Source organism: Halichoerus grypus, chromosome 3 (genome assembly GCF_964656455.1).
Source record: "Halichoerus grypus chromosome 3, mHalGry1.hap1.1, whole genome shotgun sequence".
NCBI lineage: Eukaryota > Metazoa > Chordata > Mammalia > Carnivora > Phocidae > Halichoerus > Halichoerus grypus.
In genome coordinates, this window is record NC_135714.1 from 109,498,474 (window position 1) to 109,514,111 (window position 15,638).

The 15,638-nt window shown below is 40.3% G+C and overlaps 1 long non-coding RNA gene across 1 annotated transcript in view; it reads left to right on the top strand.

Moving 5' to 3' along the window:
• The window catches only part of LOC118527572 (uncharacterized), a 91,211-nt gene extending 88,558 nt beyond the window's left edge, over window positions 1–2,653 (top strand). Inside the window, exon 6 of the long non-coding RNA XR_013446454.1 lies at window positions 1,836–2,653. This is a non-coding gene — a long non-coding RNA (uncharacterized LOC118527572). The remainder of the gene's footprint in view (window positions 1–1,835) is intronic.
• The last annotated feature ends 12,985 nt before the right edge of the window (window positions 2,654–15,638 follow it).

Below are 15,638 nucleotides of genomic sequence, written 5' to 3' on the forward strand. Positions count from 1 at the left end.
TTCAAGTAGGCAGTACAGAGGCTACACTTTCCTTTTCTTCCTTTTAAAATTTAATCAAGACGTGTTACATTACAGAGTGGATGATCCCCTGTGACTTCAATGCTCCCTCTGAGGGACAACTGCTGGGCAGTACAGCCAGCAAAGACAATCAGCACCTTGGGTTTCCATGTGCCTTCCTGTTCTGTTTCCCATCTGAGCTCTCATTTCAAAGATTCTTCATAATAGAATTCTATCCCATTCTATGGGATTAATTTTTTTTTTTTTTTTTTTTTTTTTTTTTTAGAGAGAGAGAGAGGGTGGGGGTGGGAGGAGCAGAGGGAGAGGGAGAGAAAGAATCTTAAACAGGCTCCATGCCCAGCAGGGTTCGATCCCAAAACCCTGAGATCATGACCTGAGGGGAAATCAAGAGTCAGACGCTTAACCGACAGAGCCACCCAGGAGCCCTCATGGGATTAGTGAAATTATTTCCTAAGTATGTCCTGCTTAATAATAAGCATTAACATATTTGAAATATTGCACATCTGTGATAGAATGAAAGCAGTTGATCATTAAGAATAAAACCCTCAAGGGTTGCCTGGGTGGCTCAGTTGGTTAAGGGTCTGACTCTTTGTTTTGGCTCAGGTCATGATCTGAGGTTTGTGAGATCAAGCCCCGGGTGGGCTTCATGCTCAGTGGGGAGTCTGCTTAAGATTCTCTCTCTCTGTCTCCCGTTGTCCCTTCCCCTGCTTGTGCTGTCTCTTTAAAATAAATAAATATTTTAAAAAAGAATAAAACCCTCAAAACAGCTACATAAGAGACATGTGGGTGATTTTATCAGAGAGATAAAAATGTAGAACTCTGAACTTAGACTGAGTTCAAATTCTGGCTCTTTTACTTGTTAGCTGTGCATCTTGGGTAGGCTACTTAACCTGTCTGAAGCTCATAGGGTGTTGATGAAGATTAAATAATGCAATATATGTAAAGCCATAACACAGTGCCTGGCATGGAGACCTCTCAATAAATGTCAGCTTTTTAAATTTTTGTACATATCAATATTACAATGGTCTGCAAGGTTGGACTCTTCAAGAGGGAAATGAGGTGACATTTAAAAAGCCACTGAACTTGAAACTGACTAAAAAAAAAAGAAACTGACTAAATGTATTCTTTTAAAGAAACTTGCTTATCTGTAAAGAAAATGGCTGGATGGAGGAGCCTGGGACTCTTTTCATGGCCTCTTAATGGCTAGGAGGACCACAAAGAGAAAAGAAATAGGAGATGTTGGTTGATGGTATTGTCATCTCTATAATCTCTAAATTTATAGTCCAGTGAAAAGATGACACCATAAAAGAGAGAAATTCAAGTTAGATTAGCTTAAACATCTGCTTCTTCACTAAGTCTGTCCACCATCCATCCATCCATCCATCCATCCGTCCATCCATCCATCCACTTGTTGATCACCTACTAGATTTCAGAAACAGCATTTTGCTGAGGATACAAAGACAAACAAAACAAAGTTCCATCTCTTAAGGTATTTACAGACTAGTAGGGGAGACAAATATGAAAACAAATGGTTTTAAGGCATTTCTAGACTAGTAGGGGAGACAGATAAGAAAATAAATGGTTTAAAAAATGATAGAGGAACATACAAAATACCATGGGAAATCAAAGGAAGGTATTGTCTTTATTTGGCTTTTACTGAATTCTAAGTAGTTTGTAAATGTCGATGCATCATTGTAGTAATAACAATTTTTGAGAAAAAAAGGGATACTTCCACATCAAATGCATGCATCTATTGTGTGACACATTCTGACTTCAGAAATGAAAATGGGTGAAAACTTTGTATTTTGCTCTTACAGGTAACAGAAATTGGAAGACAGGAATTTAAAGGAGTCTCTCAGAGCACCCTTCGTCCAATGTGCCTTTCTGTTGAGACGCATGTAAAGATTTAGGAAAGGTCTTGCTGGAATTTAGTCTCCTGAAGTATCAAAGATAGCAGTTCCTGATGGATGAGGAAAGGTATAGAGGAGAGTGGTAATTGAACGCAGAACTGGGAAGAGATGGAACCTTGAGTTCTGGGCCTGAATTCTCCACATTCCCAGCCCTAGTGAGTGACCCATGCCAGAGCCTGAAAGCAGCGGCCCAGACGTTGCCTTTTCCATTCTCCTCCAAACAATGGGGCCCCCAACTACAGTTTAAGAAGTCAGTGCCTCAGAAATGATTAATTGATTTGAAGCCTTTACCTATAAAGAGGCTTAGAAGAGCCATAGGCCCAAAGTCTTTGAGATAAACATCATTGCTGGGCTTCTCCTGGGAAGTCATCAGTGCCTGAGGGAGGATCACTTCAGGTTACGTTGTAAAGACACATCCTTGTTGACTTCAAAATAAAACTTCAAAGATGACAATCCAACAGTTGTGAGGATGACTGTATCCTTATGAACTGTGGACAGAAACTGAAATAGGCTGGAGTCAGACATCTTTCTGGAGTGCAGATTAAATCTGTGAGTGTGTTGCTAATTTCACTGTAACTATGTCACCAATGGAAAGGTCTCATCTTCTGAAGCATGAGAGGCACCTTGGCTTAATGGAGAAAACAGGGGCTTTAAATAGCTACTGGCTATTCTTTTATTTAAACAAATTAACTTTGGGTAAATGACTTCCAGGAGCCTATAAAAATAGTGAGAATGATGTTTACTTCAGTGGTTGTTGTGAATATTAAACTATGTGAGCATGGTCCAGAATAATGCCTGGCAAAAAAAGGATTTACTTTTAGAGTTTTCTTGCTGGATATGGCAATCAGTCAGGCATTAAAGTGATTCATTCTCAGGGTATAACAATAATGAACATTTACTGAGTGTTTACTATGTGCAACATACTATACTGGCTGATTTACACATTTTGTTGCATCTATATAATAAACCTTTAAGATAATAGCGTTATCCCTATTTTACAGATAAGAAGACTAGGCTCACACAGGGTCAGTAGTTTACCCAAGTTCACAGAATTAGCTGAGTATTAGATCTAGGATTCTTTCCTAGGTGGCTGACCCTGGAGCACATGTCTAACCACAGTATTATGACGTATGTGGACTTGATAAGTGAGGACACCCAGAACTGTGGCATTCTCTCCTACACTATAAGGACCACTGTGGGCTGTGGTCAAGTGGGCAGTGAAGGGAGCATGGTACCATTCTGGCATCTGGTGGGTTTATAGATTTGTGAACAGTAGGCACAGAATCCTAGGCAAGGAATTAGGATTTCCACAGACTAACAAGGAGCTATATTCTGTGACTTTAAGTGTAGTATGAAGGGTGGGCAGAGACAGAGACCAGGTCATAGGAGGACTGTCTGTGAACACACAAGTGGTTGCTACCATGTAATTAGAAAAGTTGGGCAAGGATGGCATTGTTGAAGTCTTTCATTACTCAAATACAATGAATGAAAGGGGAGATACTATTGTCAATGATATCTCATGTGAACCCACAATCTGATGAAATTTAGATTATATTACTCTAATTGTTTTTAACAGTATGGTGGTTCTCTCCTCACCATATGCACTGGTGAAAAATGGTGGGTCTGGAAGCTGGTTTACTGTATCTGTGTAGTCTGAAGTTGTCATGGTGGCCTCAAAGTGCTTCCTTTGTTTGAAAAAATGCTCTTAAAATTTTAAGATTTTTGTCATCCTATCCTTTAGTTTGAGAAGGAGACTCAGTTTATTTCCTTTTTTCAAACTATAAGTTAGTTTGAAAGTTCAGTGATACCAAGGATATACCTGATCAAACAGATATTAAACATCTACTTAGGCTTAGTACCTTGCCAAATATCGGGTAGGATACAAAGGAAGTGGAAGCCACAATCCTGTCCTCAAGGATATTTTAATTTTGATTAAAGAGAAAACCAAAAGATCAAAACCAGCTAAGATTAATTGCTGTTTTAAGGAATAAGATCACATATATCAAGTGGAGTTAATTGAAACACTTTATGAGGAAACTCATGAAATTTTACTGGCAAAATTATTTAAATGTTTACAGGTCTGAACACTTGACATTTGGATGTGAGCCTAACTGAATGTTTATGAATAGAGAACGATGATTAATAACTATTTCTCTAAAAAGATTGAAATGTTTAGGTGGCATGAGACAAGTCTCTTTTTAAATTTAGCACATTTACTAATAGACTAGATGAGGGGGTAAATAATATATAATACAAGTAGTAATTAAAGCCCATTCGTGGTAATGAAGAGCAAATGGTGCTAGGTTGCTTCTGTGTCACCTCAGGCAAGTCATTTGATATCTTTGGACTCAGGTAAGACATTTTTTAAAAAATCGTAGAAAACTCATTATTTTCCAGGCATTTGCTAAGATATTTACGTATGTCATATCAATTGGTTCCTACTATAATTCAATGAAAGTAGGTACTATTATAATCTGCATTTGAGCCCTGAAGAAACAAAAGATCATAGAGGTAAATAAACTTGCCCAAATTTACACAGCTGCTAACTGAAAAACCCAGAGTTCAAAGCCTTGTGTCTCTGACTCCAAAGCTAATACTTTTAATCACTCCTCCCATAAATTTTACAAGTGTGGTGGTTGGGAGTGAGGTAGGGTTGTTGTATGCAGCAAACCTCAGAGATAAGGTTCCAAAATTATGAATAATGAGGATTTGATGTGACTTATCTGAGCTGTTTCTCTGGTCAGCATTAACTCCCTTGGAAACATCCCACAGATGCAGGTGTTAAAGCTGATGCTTGAGCCCAGCCAGATGTAGTGGACAGAGAAGACTCTCAACCCCAAAAGTGGAATCCAGTGAGAGACTATGGCAGTACTATGATGGACTATTTAGGCAACCATGTCTCCTCCTGTGTGCTGTGGTCTTTTCAACTAGATGGATTAAATCTTCGGCCAGAAGTACTTCTCAGCCTTTGGTATTTCTTAATTCAGCAGAGTATTTCATGAGCTTCAGAATTAGAGACATAATCAACATGTCTCAAAATCAATTCCCTCCTTCAGAGACCACTGACTGGTTTGTTTGCTTTTGGATTCTGTGGATTAAGTACATAGCAAATAGTTCTTTGAATTTTTTTTTATTCTGTACTTTCTCTCTTTGCCCTTCTTATTCTTCCATCACACCCTCTAATGCATACTTCTTTTCTCCTCCTTCTTTTTCTAGCCGCCTTTCCCAGTGACCTCTGAGCAATGGTGTTGAGTGATTTTGTCAGTGTCATCTCATAACTCGGAGCCCTGTATTGAGCTGATTTCCTCATGGCTTCTTGAGTGGGGACGTGCTAGAAATGCTAAATACACTGTGCGGGTGTTTGGGCTTCTGATCTACATACTTGAAACCAGCAGTCCCTGGGCTCTTGTGGTTCATGCTGGTATTCAGGCCTGAATACAAATCAGACCTCCATATTCTTCAGGAAGTGTCAGCATTCATGAAAGTTGAATATGAGTGAGCGACTCTTATTTTTATAATTTCATTTAAATAATATAATTTATTATCATAAATTTACATGTTACTCTACTGTAAATTAAACCATACTAGGCTTGGCTCCAAGCACAAAGTATATCCCTTGTGAATATTATCCTTTTCATAGAGACTCTTAGGAGGGGCTAGATTGTATTTTACATTTTAAGAAATCCTTTATTTTCAGAGAATTCAGGGACTCAACCACTGTGATTATTTGTCCAGTCTTAAACCAAGATCCCACAAAGCAGTCAATGTCAGGCTGGATGGAATAGTGCAGTTCATTTATTTATTCACTGCATATTTATTGAATGCTTCCCTGTTCCAGGCCTTGCTGCATGTTAGAGTTGTAGGGAGAGTGGAAATGGAGTCAGACTGATGCCTTGCCTGTAAAATGTGTCACTTGAGTCCACACCAAAGAGCCCAGGTGTCCAGAAGTAAAACCACTTAGCAATGGACACCAGGGAAAATGTCTTCTCACGAAATGGCTGCTTCAACACTGAAGAGAGCTTTATGACTGAAACAAAATATTGCCTGCCAAAACTCCCAGCTGCTTTAGGGCTGTCTACCTCAGGTTGCCTGCGGAGGGCAACCTCTTACCTCTCAGAACTGGGGTTTTTTTCAGGTGCCACCACTCAGAGGGCCACAAGAGGGTGCTTTCCTCCTTTCAGGTTATGCTGTTTTGAAATGCAACTGCTCTTTGCACTGAGTTCCTTGGGCCCTGGAAAATTCAGTCTATTCAGCTAATTCTAGGGAAGAGAAAAGTGTAGGTTTGTAAGTGTATGTTTATTTCTCTAATGTCTGTGTCCGCCATTGAAATGTAAGCTCTGTGGACAGGGTCTTGTCTTTTTGCTCATCCCTCTTTCCTGTGACTGGCTTCAAGTCTGGCACATACAAGGCCCTTAATAAATATTTGTGAATTTAAAGAACTGATCTTCACTGTGAGTTCTAGCTCAAAGTTTTTCAACTTTTCTGCTCATCAGAATCACTGGGGGTCAGCCAGCCCTGGGATTCTCATTCAGTAGTTTGGGCAGAGCTGGGAATGTGATTCTGAAAAGTTGTTGTGTTATTCTGATTTGAGGACGGCTGTCTGGCTCTTCCTGCCCTATACACAGCTATTTCATTTTGCTGTTCTGGTCTTTTGGGCCTGTGGGTCCTCAGCTGCTTGAGTCTGGGTAACACATTCCTGCTTCCTGAGCCTGCTGCCGTTATGCCTTCATTATGACCCACCCTTCTTCCCACCTTCCTCTTCCTGTTCCTCTTCTCATGAACGTCTCTTCCTATCATCCCATCCTTAGGAGAGGGATGATAAATGTCGCCAGAGATGCCTTCACCTGCTGGTCCTGGGAGGATATCTGGGAAGACACCTACAACACAACAAGATCTTGGTTACCACCCACAGGGGTCAGCCTCTTATGCAGGCTTATACTTAGGGACATTGTTGATAGGCACCACCTACTTCAGTTACATTTAAATGAATACTTAAATAAACACTGATGCTGGAATAGAAAGCACCCCAAAGTTGAGGAGAGCCTTTCTCTTACAACAGAAACTTATAATACTATCTCCTGAGAAAATTTATTTTCCATGTTTTTGAGAAGGAAATACATGTGTATCATGATGACTTTGGAGGAGAATAACTTTTGATAAAAAGGAATCCTTTTGTTATGTGGTTTAGCATTGCTGGAGTAGTATAGATAATACAAAGAGCTTGGACCTTGAAGTCAGTTGGCCCTGTATAAAACCCCAAAACCTGAGTGTTCATCTTATTGGGTGTGTCTTTGGACATACTGCTTAACCTCTTTGAGTCTTAATTTCCTTGTCTACGAGGCTAGAAAATAATACATACTTCATAACTCTGTGGAGTGCAGACTTGCTTTTAGTTAGTTATAAAGTCATCAGCTTTTATTCAACATCAATATAAGAAATAGTGTTTGAAACTTGTATTTAAAATTCTATTTTGGGGCGCCTGGGTGGCTCAGTCGGTTAAGTGTCTGCCTTCAGCTAAGGTCATAGATCCGAGGGTCCTGGGATCGAGTCCCATGTCGGGCTCCTTGCTCAGCAGAGAGCCTGCTTCTTCCTCTCTCTCTGCTGCTCCGCCTGCTTGTGCTCTCTCTCTCTCTCTCAAATAAATAAATAAATAAAATCTTTAAAAAAAATTCTATTTTAAGGATACTGTTGAGGAACTTGTTTTGTCCCATCATGCAGTGTTCCTCTCCATTGCAGAAATTTTTATTTGGTCTTAATACCAAGAACAGCTTCACTTCTCTTGCTCTGCTTTAATCTTATGGACTTGGTGATTTATATAACTGACTGGTTTTCCTTCTTTGAACTAACTGCTAGAAAGCCTAGAGGCAAATGTATGGTCCATCAGTACCAAGTGTGTACACATCATATGGTATATGCATTTTGGGCCTCATACATGGCTCCATTTAGGCACTCACCATTGTGTTCTTCTGTTTTTTAAGTTTGCTCTCACTTTTCATTTATGTTATTGTGTTTCAAGTACTCCTATAAGCTGCTTTTTAGCCTTTCTGAAATGAGACAGGATAAAAATATTTCATTACTACAGAAAGGAGCAAACACATTTATTTTTAATTTTTTTAAAAATTTCATTTTATTATGTTATGTTAGTCACCATACAATACATCATTAGTTTTTGATGTGGTGATCCACGATTCATTGTTTTCATATAACACCCAGTGCTCCATGCAGTACGTGCCCTCCTTAATACCCATCACCGGGCTAACCCATCCCCCCACCCCCCTCCCCTCTAAAACCCTCCGTTTGTTTCTCAGAGTCCATAGTCTCACATGGTTCATCTCTCCCTCCGATTCCCCCCCCCTTCATTTTTCCCTTCCTTCTCCTAGTGTCCTCCATGCTATTATGTTCCACAAATAAGTAAAACCATATGATAATTGACTTTCTCTGCTTGACTTATCTCACTTAGCATAATCTCCTCCAGTCCCATCCATGTTGATGTAAAAGTTGGGTATTCATCCTTTTCATGTCTTCTGCCCATTTTTTGATTTGATTATTTGTTTTTTGGGTGTTGAGTTTGAGAAGTTCTTTATAGATCTTGGATACCAGCCCTTTATCTGTAGTGTCATTTGCAAATATCTTCTCCCATTCCGTGGGTTGCCTCTTTGTTTTGTTGACTGTTTCCTTTGCTGTACAGAAGATTTTTATCTTGATGAAGTCCCAAAAGTTCATTTTTGCTTTTGTTTCACTAGCTTTTGGAGATGTGTCTTGAAAGAAGTTGCTGTGGCCGATGTCAAAGAGGTTATTGCCTATGTTCTCCTCTAGGATTTTGATGGATTCCTGTCTCACATTGAGGTCTTTCATCCATTTTGAGTTTATCTTTGTGTATGGTGTTAGAGAATGGGGAAGTTTCATTCTTCTGCATTTGGCTGTCCAATTTTCCCAGCACCATTTATTGAAGAGACTGTCTTTTTTCCATTGCATATTTTTTCCTGCTTTGTTAAAGATTGTTTGACCATAGAGTTGAAGGTCAAATCTGGGCTCTCTATTCTGTTCTATTGGTCTATATGTCTGTTTTTGTGCCAGTACCATGCTGTCTTGGTGATCACTGCTTTGTAGTATAGCTTGAAATCTGGCAACGTGATGCCCCCAACTTTGTTTTTCCTTTTCAACATTTCCTTGGCGATTCGGGGTCTTTTCTGATTCCTTACAAATTTTAGGATTGTTTGTTCCAGCACTTTGAAAAATGTCATTGGAATTTTGATCGGGATGGCATTGAAGGTATAGATTGCTCTGGGTAGCATAGACATTTTAACAATGTTTATTCTTCCGATCCATGAGCATGCAATATTTCTCCATCTTTTCATGTCTTCCTCAATTTCTTTCATGAGTGTTCTGTAGTTCCTAGAGTATAGATCTTTTACCTCTTTGGTTAGGTTTATTCCAAGGTATCTTATGGTTTTTGGTGCTATTGTAAATGGAATCGTTTCTCTAATTTCTCTTTCTACAGTTGCATTGTTGGTGTATAAGAAAGCAACTGATTTCTGTGCATTGATTTTGTATCCTGCCACATTACTGAATTGCTGGATGTGTTCTAGTAATTTGGGGGTGGAGTCTTTTGGGTTTTCCACATAAAGTATCATGTCATCTGTGAAAAGAGAGAGTTTGACTTCTTCTTTGCCAATTTGAATACCTTTTATTTCTTTTTGTTGTCTGATTGCTGTTGCTAGGACTTCTAGTACTATGTTGAACAATAGTGGTGAGAGTGGGCGTCTTTGAGGTGTTCCTGATCTTAAGGGAAAGGATCTCAGCTTTTCCCCATTGAGGATGATATTCACTGTGGGTTTTTCATAGATGGATTTTATGAACTTGAGGAATGTTCCCTCTATCCCTATACTCTGAAGAGTTTTAATCAGGAAAGGATGCTGTATTTTGTCAAATGCTTTTTCTGCATCAATTGAGAGGACCATATGGTTCTTTTCTCTCCTCTTAATGCGTTCTATCACACTGATTGATTTGCGAATGCTGAACCACCCTTACATCCCAGGGATAAATCCCACTTGGTCGTGGTGGATGATCATTTTAATGTATTGTTGGATCCTATTAGCTAGGATTTTGTTGAGGATTTTGGAATCCATATTCATCAGGGATATCGGTCTGAAATTCTCCTTTTTGTTGGGGTCTTTGCCTGGTTTGGGGATTAAGGTAATGCTGGCCTCATAGAATGAGTCTGGAATCTTTCCTTCTGTTTCTATTTTTTGAAACAGCTTCAGGTGAATAGGTATTATTTCTTTTTGAATGTTTGGTAGAAATCCCCAGGGAATCCATCAGGCTCTGGACACTCTTGTTTTTTGGGAGGTTTTTGATCACTGCTTCAATCTCGTTACTGGTTATTGGCCTATTCAGGTTGTCAATTTCTTCCTGTTTCAGTCTTGGCAGTTTATAGGTTTCCAGGAAGGCATCCATTTCATCCAGATTGCTCAGTTTATTGGCATATAGTTGTTGCTAATAATTTCTAATAATTGTTTCTATTTCCTTGGTGTTAGTCGTGATCTCTTCCCTTTCATTCATAATTTTATTAATTTGGGTCCTTGTCTTTTCTTTTGGATAAGTCTGGCCAGTGATTTATCGATCTTATTATTCTTTCAAAGAACCAGCTTCTAGTTTCATTGTTCTGATTTACTATGTTTCTGGTTTCAAATTCATTGATCTCTGCTCTAATCTTAATTATTTCTCTTCTAATGCATGGCTTAAGCATCATTTGTTGCTTTTTCTCTAGTTCTTTAAGGTGTAGAGTTAGTTGGTGAATTCAGGATTTTTCTATCTTTTTGAGTGAGGCTTGGATGGCTATATATTTCCCCCTTAGGACCACCTTTGCAGCATCCCATAGGTTTTGGACCAATGTGTTTTTGTTCTCATTGGTTTCCATGAATTGTTTAAGTTCTTCTTTGATTTCCTGGTTGACCCAAACATTCTTGAGCAGAGTGGTCTTTAGCTTCCAAGTGTTTGAATTTCTGCCAATTTTTTTCTTATGACTGAGTTCCAGTTTTAAAGCATTATGGTCTGAGAATATGCAGGGCATAATCTCAGTCTTTTGGTATCGGTTGAGACCTGATTTGGTGACCCAGTATGTGGTCTAGTCTGGAGAAAGTTCCATGTGCACTCAAGAAGAATGAGTATTGTGTTGTTTTAGGGTGGAATGTTCTATATATATCTATGAGGTCCATCTGGTCCAGTGTGTCATTCAAAGCTCTTGTCTCTTTGTTGATTTTCTGCTTAGATGATCTGTCTATTGCTGAGAGTGGAGTATTGAGGTCTCCTACAATTAACATATTGTTATCAATATGACTCTTTAGTTTGGTTAATAATTGGCTTACATAGATGGCTGCTCCCATGTTGGGGGTGTAGATATTTACAATTGTTAGATCTTCTTGTTGGATAGACCCTTTAAGAATGATATAGTGTCCTTCTGTGTCTCTAACTACAGTCTTTAGTTTAAAATCAAATTTGTCTGATATAAGAATTGCTACCCCAGCTTTCTTTTGAGGTCCGCTGGCATGGAAGATGGATCTCCATCCCTTCACTTTCAGTCTGGATGTATCTTTAGGTTCAAAATGAGTCTCTTGTAGGCAGCATATGGATGGGTCCTGTCTTTTTATCCAATCTGCAACCCTGTGCCGTTTTATGGGAGCCTTTAGGCCATTCACATTGAGAGTGATTATTGAAAGATATGAATTTATTGTCATCATGTTGCCTGTGAAGACCTTGTTTTTATAGATTGTCCCTGTAAATTGCTGTTGTAGATCACTCTTGGGGTCTTTCTCCTTTTATAGAACCCCCCCTTAATATTTCTTGCAGGGCCAGCTTAGTGGTCACATATTCTTTCAGTTTCTGCCGGTCTTGAAAGCTCTGCATCTCTCCATCCATTCTAAATGAGAGCCTTGCCAGATAAAGTATTGTTGGCTGCATGTTCTTCTCGTTTAGTACCCTGAATATGTCTTGCCAGGCCTTTCTGGCTTGCCAGGTCTCTGTGGATAGGTCTGACGTTATTCTGCTGTTCCTCCCTCTGTACATAAGGAATCTCTTCCCCCTAACTGCCCTTAAGATGGTTTCCTTGGTTCTAAGATTTGTGAGTTTTACTATTACATGCCGGGGTGTTGGCCTGATTTCCTTGATCTTGGGAGGGGTCCTCTCTGCCCCTAGGACACGAATGTTTGTTTCATTCCCCAGATTAGGGAAGTTCTCAGCTATGATTTGCTCAAATATATCTTCTAGTCCTCTCTCTCTCTCCACCCCCTCTGGGATTCCAAAAATTCTGACATTGGAATGTTTCATGGTGTCACTTATTTCTCTGATTCTATTTTCATGGATTCTGAGTTGTTTTTTCCTGGCCTCCTCTTTTCCCTTTTTATCTATTAAATTGTCTTCCAGGTCACTAATTCTTTCTTCTGCCTCACTTACCCTAGCTGTTAGATTATCTAGATTAGATTGGATCTCATTGATAGCATTTTTAAGTTCTGCCAATTCAGCTTTCATTTCTGCCCTTAGAGACTCTATGTTGCCATTAATTGATTTCTCCCTTCTAGCTATTGTCTTCACAATTGCTAGCCTGAATTCCATCTCCGACATCTTGGTTATATCTGAATCCATTTGTAAATCTGTGGCATAAGTCATAATCTCTGAGTCTTTCCTATTTTGGGGGTTCCTACTCCTAGTCATTCTGTTGAGGGGTGGTTGAGGGAATGTATAGAGTCCAAATTATTGACCAGAACCCAAGCAAGATGCACCTGTTTTCTAGGGACCTTAGGGTTGCTGGCCTTCTGTTTTCCCAGCCTGTCTTCTGGGGGAGGGGCCTGCCGTGCTGTTACTCAGGCAACCCTGTTTGGGCAGAGTTGCCCTGCCCCCTGTGGCGGGGGATGGGCTAAGTGAAAACCGGTTTTTGGGGGCTTTTGTTCTCCGGTGGCTTTCCCTGGTGGCTTTCCGCGTCTCTTCTGCGAGTCAGAGCAGAAGAGACGATTTCCCACCCTCTGCCTCAGAGCAGAGAGATCGCAGTCTGTTCTTCAGTGAGCTCTCCAGGCCACACTATCTCTGTTTCTGTCCGTGCTGCTATAAACTGTAGCATCCTGGGTTGTGCGCCCCTCTGCTGTGCTCCCAGTCCTCGCCTCCAGGTCGGGGCACGTCTCTGCCCTTTGTGCTTTTAAAACTGCCAGCTGCCCCCAGTTCACACGCAGCCTGCCACTGGGGGTTTCTGTCAGGGGGCTGCCCTAAAGTCCTTTCCCCGCTGCTACCGGTCTGCGAGTCTGCACCCTGTCCCCAGCGCGCAAGGCTGTCACTCACCGGTGGTGCAGGACCCCCATGGCCAGCCTCCCTCCTGCTGCTGTTTATCCTCCGATATCTGCCTGCAGAATCACGGCTCCCCGCTTCATACCTCGAAAGCAACCACCTGCAATATTCTGTTTGTAGATATCCAGATCTATCTTCTTACATCTCAGGCTGATTTCTTTGGTGTTCAGAGTGGTCTGGTAGATATCCAGCTCAATCCCAGGAACCGGTTAGAATAGGATCCCCTACTCCTCTGCCATCTTTTCCACCTCATCCTATTTTTAATTTTTTTTTAAGATTTATTTATTTGAGAGAGAGAGAGCATGCAAGTGGGGGGAGGGGCAGAGGGAGAAAATCTAAGCAGACTTCCTGCTGAGTGCAGAGACCCAACGTGGGGCTCAGTACCACCACCCATGAAATCACAACCTGAGCTGAAACCAAGAGTTGGACGCTTAGCCAACTGAGCCACTCAGGCACCCCAGGAGCCAAACACATTTAAAGCAGTTTTCACAGTGCCTGGCCAATAGTAGGTATATAATATAAAAGTTAATTTTATATCTACTTTGTAAATTTAAGTCTTTATTCTTTGTGGATCCAAGTTGGTCCCTCATGGATTATATTAGAAAGGGTATGGTAAAGTGATTCTCACATAGACAAGTTTCCCAAGATGGAAAGGTATTACTGAATTAGGGGGTAGTAGGTACAAGTGTAGAACAAGCTGAGAACCCAAACAGTCCAATCTCTGTGGTGGAGTTTCCTGTAAATAAGCCAGCTAGACCAAAAATAATTTAAAAGTGATTTCAGTCTGTGAGTCTCTCTCAAAGCACATTAAAGGGGAACTTGTTCTTATCCACCAGCCACATATCAAAATTTTGCTACTTTTCCTTTCGAATTATCTTTCATTCATTATCTCCCAACATATCTACTGACAATTAAATTTATACCCTCTGTCCCTCCCCACCCCTCCAACTCTTTATAGACTGGCCAAACTTCTCTGTGTAGTTTCCTGGTTTTCTCACACTTCTGTGGACTTATTTCCCGCTACTCATTCTCTGATTCTGTATCATAAAAGATTTATGAACTAGGCTGACAAAGACAATACTTTTGCTTGCGGGTGGGTTGAGGAATTCTCACATGTTAATAAATCTTCTCTGTCATCTAGGAAATAAAGGGTGATTAATGTTGTGTGGGTAGAAGAGGAGAAAACTCTGGAATGTGGCTCTACCTCAGGAATACACTCAGGCATGTTGGGGCACACATCTGAGTTTCATTTTTCTGGTCCTGCCTCTACCCAAGGTTCCCTTGTCCCAGGATAAGGGACTTTAGGTAAACCTGGGAATAGGGTCATAATACCCTTATGTTGGATGGGGCTGATGGTATTGGTGCAGAGTCAGGGGATAATGACAGGGAACAAATGATCCATCCAACTCTTGGTCTCCTGTGGATTGTGTGGGAATGGCCACCCAGGCTTGTTCTTCTTCCGGGTAGATAAGGAGAAAGGAACAGTCTCAGATTCATACACCCAATTTGCTAATGGAAAATGGAGACATCCATACATTAGTTATTTTCTTGCTCCAAGAAATCCAGTAAATCATATGTCAATTTATTATAAGCCTATATGTATATATATCTCTTATGTATCTGATATTTTAGGGTAACTAATCCAGTCTCTGAATTAAGAATCAGAGTTGAAGAGAATCAGAATGAGAGCTAGGCCAAGTCAGAAAATTGAGCCACAGAAGTATTGACCCAGTACCACAGGGTTAATTAATTAATATGATCATTCTGAATTGAACTGATGCATTTTCTCCCTCATTTTAGATCACATTCTTTTCTTCAGTGAATATTTATTGAGTGCCTACTTGCCAATTCTGCTAAGTGCTGAGAACATTAAGATGATAAGACACTGGCCCCTGCCCTCCAGGAGCTATAGTATAGATAATAAGGGAGACAGATAGAAAAATGGTAATTAGAATACAACATGCAGTGCCATAATTGAGGTATAAGCAGAATGCCATGGGAATGTAGAAGGAGAGACTAACTTGACTTGGGAGAGTTACGGAGGAAGGAACACTGAAGCTGGGATTTAAGGATCAAGAGACATTTGCTCATTTTCTGGGATTATATTTACCAGACTTTAGTTTGATCACACTAACTCATAAATATTAGGAAACAAGTCTGGCCAAATGTGGTCTTAGCATTTGGTCTTTTAGTTCTGCAATTAGTGACAGTCCACAGTAGCATCTCTGGAATGTTCTTCTGAGCTGAAGAATTTAAAAGCTGTCATACATAGTCAGAGATAAACCACATCCTTGGGGTTTAGCAGATGAATGCTCTGGTACTTTCTTAATGAAGCTTATGGGAGACTTTCACTTGGGCCACCCAGTATTTACTTCC